Source organism: Annulohypoxylon maeteangense (genome assembly GCF_022496945.1).
Source record: "Annulohypoxylon maeteangense strain CBS 123835 unplaced genomic scaffold GGS22scaffold_5, whole genome shotgun sequence".
Classification (NCBI taxonomy): Eukaryota; Fungi; Ascomycota; class Sordariomycetes; order Xylariales; family Hypoxylaceae; genus Annulohypoxylon; species Annulohypoxylon maeteangense.
In genome coordinates, this window is record NW_025953252.1 from 640,726 (window position 1) to 651,570 (window position 10,845).

Below are 10,845 nucleotides of genomic sequence, written 5' to 3' on the forward strand. Positions count from 1 at the left end.
AGAAAAAGAAAAATTAAAAAAGGGTTAAAATAATTATAAAGTATATAATTTAAACTTAAATTTAAAAAAGTAATTAATGCGTTAAAAAATTTCTTATTTACTTTAAAATTTAATTATTTAAATAAGTAAATATTTATTTAATTAAAAATTAAACGAATTTATTAAATTAAAAAATACATTTAATAAAAAGTTTTAAAAATTAAAATTAAAGTAATGTTAAAAAAATTTAACGTTACTTTAAATGGTTAAAGCGTTTTTTAAGTTAATTTAATAAAAAAATAAAAAAAAATCCGGAAAATATTAATATTTATTATTTATAAATAATAATTATAATATTTATTATTTTATTAAATTATTATAATTAATTAATTATTTTAATTAATAATTTATTTATAATATATTTAATTAAAACGATTTCTTTTTAATATGTTTCGATTTTTTTAATTTTTTTAATATTAAAATAAATATATTTTAATTAATTATCGTTTAAATATTATATTTTTTTTATACTTTAATTCTTTTAATATTAAAATAAATATATTTTAATTACCCGTTATTTAAAACTTATAATTTAACGTAATAAAAACCGATATTTTTTTATCGGGTTTTTTTATTAATATCGATAATAAAAAATCATATTTATCGTCGTAAATTTTATCGAATATATAAAAGTAAGTTAGCTTATTAACGGCGTTTTTAACGATATTAATTATATTATTATTATTTTTTAATATAAAATTTTCGATAAAAAAAATATATAATATTATAAAATCTTATATATCGATAAAAAAATAAATATAATTATGTTTATTAAATAAAAACTTAATTTTTAAAGTAATTATATAATTAAGTTTAAAATTTTAATTATTATTAATCGTTAATTTAATCGTTTAATTAAAATCGTTAAATATTAAATAATACGTTATTTTTTTATTTAAATTTTTTTTATAATAAATAAAAACATTTTTAAAGGAAATATTACGGTGGGAAATACCATTTTTATGAAAATTAATTATTATTAGTAATATTTAATGTTTAAGTTTAATACGGTTTATTTTTTTTTTTAACCATTTTAAACTAAAGAAAAATAAAACATTAAAATCGATTTTTTTTATAACGAAAAAATATAAATTTTAAATTAGTTTAAAGTAAGTTAATTTATCGTATATATACTATATGTAATTAATCGATATAATATTAAAGTAATAAATTTTCGTTAACATTTCGGTTTTATTACGTATTAATAAAATTTTTCGTTTTTTATTATTTTTATATTCGAAAATTTCGAATTATTTAATAATTATTAATTTATTATTTATTTTTTTTATATTAAAATAAATATAGTTTAATAAAGTGTTTTTAAACGAAAATTCGTAAGAAATAATTCCGTTAATTTTATAGTAATAGTTGAAAAAAAAGGAATTTAATTTAAACATTAATAAATAATCGAGTTAAATTTTGCGAAAAAATTTATCGCGTTTCATTATATATTATAATTCGTTTTCGCATTTAATTATTATTTTAAATTCGAAATATATTTTTTTAAATTTTATAATTAAGTATATTATAATCGGTTTTTTTTAAAAATGTACCGTTTCGCTTTACCTTAAAATAAGGTTATTAACCGGGAATAAATTATTTATAATTATTAAAAAATATAATAATATATTTTTTAATATAAACGCGTTAAATATTATTTTTAAGTATATTTTTATTAATATATTTAATATACTTTTATTTTTAATTTTTATTATAACGAAATTAATATTTATATAATTTAATGTACGTGTTTTTGTTTTAAATTTCCACGTTAAGTTATTATTAATTAACGAGTAATCGTTAAGAAAGATTTTATAATGGTAATATATAAAGTTTAAAAAATAATATGCGTTTTTTTTAAAAAAATATATAATAAATTATTTATTATAATAATATAAATTTATAATTAATTATATAATTTTTAAGCTTTTAATTATATATTATTAAGTTAAATTATTTTTTAAACGTATAATTTCGAATTTTATAATTAAATTAAAATAAGTTTAAAATTTTTTAATAAATAAATATTTATATAATAAAAAAAAAGTAATTATAGTTAAGTTAAAAAAATAAAAATTCTTTATAATATAAATAAAAATTTTATTATATTTATTTACTTATTTTATTATATTTTAATAATGTAAAAAATTTTATTAATAATATTATAATAAATAATATTATTTACATTATATAATTAATATTAATTTATATATTATATTAAAAAAAAGTTATTAAAATTTTACTTTATATTTAATTAATTTTAACTTTTTTTAATTTTTTTAATTTAACGTTTTAATTTTTATAACTAAACTTAATTAAAAGCGTTTAATTTAAATTATTTTTAATTAATTTTATTAATTTATAAGTTTAAATTTAATTATAAAACTTAACGTTAAAAAAAGACTTTTATTTCGATTAATTCGAGTTAATTTTAATTTTTTTTAGGTTTAATTACATTTTTTCGATTCGAATTTAAGTAAATTTTAATATAAATTAATTTATTTAAAAACGTTTTATAAAAGTAATTAAATAATTGTAATTATTAAATTTTTAAAAGTATTTTAATTTTAAAATAATTAATTAAAAATTTAATATTACGAAAAGATATAAATAATAAAATAAAGTTTAAAAGTTTAAATCGCGGTATTTAAATTTTAATATAATTTATATAGGATAATATGTACACTTTTTATTATTGTTTTTCCGGGTTTTTTTAACGTAATTATTAACGTAATTTATATAACGTAAATAATATTATTTATTATAATTATTAAAAAAAAAATTATTATATATAAATTTAATTTTTTTACATTTTAATAATTTTTTATTATTTATAATATAATATATTTAATATATTAAAAGTTTAAGTTTTTACGTTTTTATTTAAAGGTAATGTTAAATATATAATACGAGGTTTAGTTTTTTAACCGCGTATTATCGTTAAATTCGAAAGTTATTTATAGTTTTTTATTTAATTTGAATAAAATAAAAAATACTTTAATTTTCCGGCATTTTTTTAGTTCGATATTACGCAATTAACATTATTTTTATTTAAAACCGTGTAAATTAAAATATTTCATAATTATGTGGCGTTATTTTTTAATGATTTAATTTTTTAAATAAGTTTAAATTATAATAATTATTTGTTAAAATTTAATAAATAAATTATTATTAAGTTTTCGTTTTAATTTTAATAAAATATAATATAAAATAATTACTTAAGTATCGTAAGTATTTATTAAATTAAATGTTAAGTAAAAAACGTGGTTAATAACTTAAATTTTTAATTCGAACTTTTATATTTTTAAATATTTCGTATTTTATTCGGTTAATTTTAAGTATGTAAAATTTATAAACGTATTATATAATATTATATATTATATTTCTTAACTTAAATTTCTTTTTTATTAATTTATTATTAATATTTTTATTTTATTATTTACTTAATATTTATTATAATATATTATTAATATTTAAAAACGAATCCGAAAATTTAAGAAGGTATAATTTATTAAGTAAAAAAAAAAATAAAGAATATTTCTTAAAAAAAATTAAACGAAAAAAACGACGACGATAATAATAATAATAATAACGAAAACCCGTAAAATTATAATGTTAATTATTAACCATTTTCTTTATTATTATTAACTTTTACTATTTTTTATAAAGCTTTTAAGGAAATATTAAAATCTTAAAAATTGTAAGATTTTTCCGACCATCGTTTCCTTTAACTTTCGTTTAATATTAAAACTTAATTTTCTTTTATAAAATTTAAAAATAATATAAAAATACCTTTTAATATATTAATAATAATATATAAACGTATATAAAACCCGAATTTTCGAATTTTATTTTCGTTATAATTATTATTAAATAATTTAGTTAAAAAGGTATATAAAAGTAATAATATTTCATTTTATTATCGTTATTAAGTTTTTATTTAATAAAATTAACATTATTTATTAATTATTATTATTTAAGTTTATTAAGTATACGTACGTGTAAATAATTTTTACTTTTTTCTTAAAATTATAATATTTAAAAACCGGTTTTTATATCCTCGCGGGTTACTCGCGTTATAAAAAATAAATTCATAAAAAATTAACTTACGGAAGAAAAATATTAATTAACGGGATAAAAGTAAAAGAATTTAAATCTTTCGAAATCCGATAAAAATAATTCTTTTTAAATTCCGAATTATAAAATAAAGTTCGATTTAATTTATACATTTAATATAATTTTTAATAAAAATAGGTATTAAGTTAAAAAAGGATATTAAAATTAGCGTAAATTTAAAAATATTAATAAAAATAAATTAAAAACGAATATATTTTTTTATAAAATTAATACTTAAGATTTAAACTTAAGTTTATATAGTATAAGTTTAATAATACACGTATTTTTATTAAAATTATATTTTATATTTAAAAGGTTTTATTTATAAAAATATACGATAATTATTTATTATTTTCTTTTTTTATTTTTATTAATTTTTTTTATTATTTAAAACGACTTAGTAATTTACACTAATAACTTTATTAATGTTCATTATTATTAAAAAGTTTTTTTATTTTTTACGTGCTTTTTTATATATGACTTTCTTTTATTATAAAGTTATAATAATAATTATTATAAAAAAATTCTTTCCTTTTTTTAAAATTAACGGTAACGTATCGTTTAATTTCTTATAAAAATAATTATATATAAGTTAAAAATTAAACGTTATTAGCTTATTATATAATAAAAAATAAAAAAGGTAATATATGAGAAAAATTCGATAATATTATATATAAGTATTTAAATAAACGTTAGTTTTAAAATATTAAAAATATTTATAAAAAGTATAAATATTTATTTTAAATTTATTAAAAAATAAGTTATTAACTTTTTACTTAATTAATTTATTAATTAAAAAGCTTTTTAAAATATTTAAAAATTTAAAGTATTTTATTATTATATATATTACGATTATAATTATTTAAGTATATATTTACTTAGGTAAACGAGTATTTTTAATAAATACGACAAGTTATAATTATAATTTTTAAGTTAATTAATATTATTATACGTTATTTTCGATAATAATTTATTACGATAAAGCGGCGATAATGTTAAATGTATTTACTTATTTAAGTATTTAAGTTATAAATATTTATTAAAAATATAAAATAATAACGTTATATTATTATTATATTATTATTATGTTATAATTACACTACGATACCATTAATAACATTATTTTATTTAAGTATTTATTTAATTATTTTTATTAATATATTTAATATTATTACATTTTTATTAAAAAAAATAAATAAGTAAAAAGAAAAAAAAAAAATCTCTTATCGTAAATAAATTTAAGCTAAGTAATTAACAAGTTTTATTTTATTTATAAAAAGTGTTAATAATAATATTATATAACTTTATAAAGTATTATAAAAATTTAATAAAAATCGTATTTATTATTTATTTAAATATTTTAACGAAATAACGTTATTATTTTAAAAATAATTCTTAAATAATATAATATTTTTTATAAGTTTATAATGGGAGTAATTAATAATTATTTATATTAAATATTTAGTTAAATTTTATATTAAAAAAAAGCGTAATTTTTATGTTAAATATATGTTTATTTAAATAAGTGTTAATAATTTTTATTAAAAAAGTTTAAGTTAAATCGTTAATTAAATGTATTAAGTACGAAATATATAATTCGTTAGTAATAAATATTTATTTAAGTATTTAAGTAAGCTAATAGTTTCGCTTTTTAGCGTTAAAAAAGCCTTATAATTAAAAATTATCTTCGAATATTATTAAGAAAGAAAATAATCGATAAAAAAAGGTTTTTATGTTATATTTAAATAAAATACATAAAGTTTTAAACGAGTAAAGATGATAATTTTAAAATAAATTAATTAATATATATCGATATTATTAATATAATGTCGTTATTTAAAAATATTTAAATTAAGTTAAGGGTTAAAGAAACGATATATTTTATAACGGTAATTTATTAATTAAATAAACGATATAAATAATAACGTTATTTTTTTAATTTAATTTTTTTTAGTTAATTACTTAAATATATTATCTTTTAAGTATTAAATTTTTTAATATATTATTAATAATTATGTTATTTTTCTTTACGTTATTTATATTATTAATAATATAAATATTAAATATATTTACTTAAATTAGCAAATAAATGCTTAAAGTAAAAAGCATTTAAATCGTTTATAAGAAAGAAGGAATATTATTATCGAATTAAGTAAAGCCGGATGTTTTTACGGTTAAGTTAAATTAGTGAATATTTCCTTAATTAAGAAAATAAGTCGTATAAATATGTAATGTTTTTTAAATATAAAAACAGGTAAAAATATAAATAAATAGTAATAATAGTATTTATATCGTTAAAAAAACGATAAAGAATAGGAAAATAAGAAAATAATTATTAACGGAACCGGAAAAAAGTTATATTTTTTTTTTTTACTTTTTTTTTAAATAAAATTATTATATTTTATTTTCCCCTTTTAACGGGATCGTATATTACTTATATTATACGTATACGCGATTTAAGTATTTATTAAGTATTTATTTACTTACTTATTTATTTATTAATAAATTAATATTTAATAAACATTTATTAAATGTTTATTTTTTTTTTTTCGTTAAAGAAACTTTTTTATTTATTTATAAATATTATATATTAATTAATATTAACTTGATATTTATAATGTTCTTAAGTATATAAATATTTTTTATAAGAATTTTTAATAATTATTAAAAAGAAATATTTTATTTTAAAAATATTATTATTAGATTATTTATTTATTTAATAAATATTTATTTAAGTAATATATATTTTAATATTTAAGTAAATTAATATTTATTATTATTAGTTACGTTTTTATCGGTTTAACGCGTAATTTAAAATTAAACCGTTATTAGTTTTATTTTTGCGTTATATTATAAACGTATATTCGTTTTGAAAATTTTTTTACTTTAAGCTCGAATTTTACCTCGATTAATTTTAATAAAGCTACCCGTATTAAGGAAATAGCTTTTTTAAGATACGTAATAATAAAATAAAATTTAATTATATTTTATTTAATTAAGAAAATAAGAAATTATTATTATTATTATTATTATTTTAAATTAGACGTGGTTAATAAAAATTAAATAAATAAATAAGTAATTATTATTAACTTTTAATAAAGTAATTAAATATTTAATACGTAAATATTTACGTTTAATTTATTATTTAATATTAAATATTAACTTATTTAATAGTTTTTAAAGTTTTTAAGTTTAATGTATTATAATTATGTTTTTAACTTTTAACGATAAAAAACATGCGAATATTTTATTATATTAATTAATAAAACTTTTTCGAAAAAATCGGGCTAACGGTAAATTAATTTAATACGGAACATTTATTTTTAAAAGTAAAATATTAACGTTTTTAACGAAAAAAACGAGCCCGTTTATATTTCGAAAGAAAACTTAAAGCTTATTAACTTTATTAATAATAATACGGGCTTTAATTAAAATTAAGTAAAAATTTTCGATTAAAATTTAAAAAAGAAAAGTTATTTTTTTATTTAATTTATATCGTTTATTAATAATCTTTTTATTAGTAATAATAATAATTAACCGAAAATTATTAACGATATCGATTTAACCGAATATATTTTTTAAGTATTAACGAAAGTAAAAAAAGCGGTTATAAGTAAAGTCGTTATTTTAATAATGAAAAATTTAAATATATAATCGAATTCGTTATATTATAACTATTTTAGAAAATTAATTAATTATTATTATAATTTAAAACTAAATAAGTTATATTTTTAAATAATTATTATTTTTATCGAATATATTATTATTAAAAATTAAAACTAGTTTAATTTTAATTATTTTTTATTAATTACGAAAGTATATTTTTACATTTTTATTTTTAATTATAGTTACGGCTTTTAACGGATTTTAATTACGTACGCGGTAATGGTTAATATTATTTTACCTTTAAAACGCGTTTATAAAAATTATAAAGTAAATTAAGGCTTTTTTTAAAATTATATCGTTATATTAGGTTATTTTCGAAACGTTTATATTAAATATTATTATAATAATAATAATAATAAATGTTTATATTAATTTAATACGTTTTTTTTTTATTAAAATTAAATTTTATAACTTAATTAATTATTTTAATTATAATAAATGAAAATAAATGTTTCCGAGTAATTAACGTATTTACGTATATTTTTTTTTTTGTTATTAACGCATATCGCTACCGCCGATAAATTTTAACTAATTATTAATATAACTTTTAAGGTAATAAAAAACGTTAAGGTTAAATTACGTAATATTATTAATAAAATTAAAAAATATAAACGTTAAAAGTTAATAAAAATTTTTTAAAGCTTTTATTATAAAATTTATATTATTTTTTTTATTAAATTATATTTAAAGTTAAAACGGTTAATGATATAAAAGGTTTTTAAGTAAATATTAATAAATAATAATAATTAGTTTTTTTTTTTTTTAAGTATTATTTTTTTATGTAAATTATAAAAAAATATGCGAATATTTATTTTATTATTTGTTTAATATTTAAGTAAGTATATAAATAATAAATAAATAAATATTTAAAAAAAATGTTTAATAAAATTTTATTTACTCGTAATATTAATATTAAATATTTTTTATTAAAAATCTCCGTATTTAAAAATAATATTATATTAAATTACATTCATTTCGTATTATAAATTTACGTATAATTATCTTATATTATATATGTTTATTTTAAACCACGCCGTATATTTATTAAAATTTAATTATATTTTCTTTCGTACGGTTTTTAATTAAAACTTATAGTTTAATGTTATTACGAAGCTTTTTATTAAATTTTAATTATTATATTAAGTTAATAAACGTAGCCGGTTATTATTACGTTTAATTTAAAAAATAATGTTAAATATAATTATACGTAAGTTATTAGAAATAATTACGCCGTCGTATATTATTATAAAGTAGAACGAAAAAATATAAAAAATAAATATTAAAGTTATTATATAAAAATTTTAAGCGGTTTTCCGGGTTATTTAAATGTTAATCGTTAATAAGTTTTATATAAGTTAAATTTTAATTTTATTTAATTTTTAATAAATATAAACGTTTTTAAATATATTAATATAATAGTTTATAATTTATTTATAAAGTAAAGTTATTCTTTATATTTATTTAATAAAAATATATTATTATTATAAGTATTTATAATTAATTATTTAAAAATTTAAAATAACCATGTTTAAATTTAATAATAATAATAGTTGCCCGTTTTTAACGTTATTATTTTTTTTTTTATTAAGTTTTTTAATAAAGGTTATTAAAAGGAGGTTAGTTTATATAATTAAAAAGAAATAACGAATTTTAAACGAAATTATAAAAATTATAATAATTAAACGTATAAAATTAAATATAATTAATTTACTTAGTAATTTATTAATTTTTATTTTAAATTTAAAGAAACTTAATAATATAATTTAAAATTTATAATATATAATAAAAACTTTTTTAGGGCGGGTAAAAGAAATGTTAAAACGCGAGTTTATCGATAAAAACGATTTAAAAAACCATTTTTAACGTTTTAACGAATTTTTATATTATATTAAAAAACTTTTTATTAATTTATTATTTGCCGTAATTAAGTTATAATTATTCTTCGACATTATTAAAATTTAAGGTAAATTATTTAAACGGTTTAATCGATTTTATTTACTTATTAATTTTTAAGAAATTAAGGTGCGGAAATTCTTTCGTTATAAAAACATTCCCGAAATATCGAATATTATATTTAATACATTTAACGATATCTTCGTAATTAATAAAGTATAAGTAGAATATTTTTATTAATTATTATTTAAATATAAAGGTAAGTTTATTAATTATTAAATAAATAATATTTTTAATTAATTTACTTAATTTTAACTTAATTTTTTCGAAAATATGTTTTAGTTTAAAAACTTTATTAATTTTAGCGATTACGATAATAAGTTTATCGTTTTATAAGTTAATAAAAAAACGCCGTTTTATTAACATTAGAATTTAAATAAAAGGTTATTATTTTTTTCGACGTTTAAACATTAAGCCGTTTTTAAGTTCGATTTACCGTTTTTAATAATTTGAAAGTAAATTAATATAATAATTAGCTTTTATTAATAGTTTCGTCGAATAATTTTACGTATTTTATTTAATTATTATATTTAAAATATATCGTAAAAAAAGCTTATATTTATATATAATATAATTAATATTATTTTAATTTATTAAATAATTATTATTTTTTATAATTTCGTTAATTAAATTAATAATTTTATAATTAAAATAATTTTATTAATTTATTTTATAATATTATAATTATATTTTAAAAGGTTAAGTAAATGTAAATTATGTAAGTTTCGTAAAAATGTTAAAAATATTTTTTTTAATAAAGGCGGGGAAGTAAAGAATTAATAGTTTTTTTTCTTTAAAAAAAAATATTTAAATTTATATAAACATTTTTATAAAAATAAATATATTAATTTAAACTTAACTTTTTTCCGTAAGGCTTTTTTTATTTAAAAAACTTTATATGTTAATTATATTAAATATATTAATTAATATTTCTTTTTAAATATTTCCTTTTTTTAAATATTTTTTTATTACGTAAAAATATTCGTATAATTTTTATATAATAAAAAAGTATTTAAAAAAAAAAAATAATTAAAAGGAAATATATATTTAATATAATTACATTAACACCGT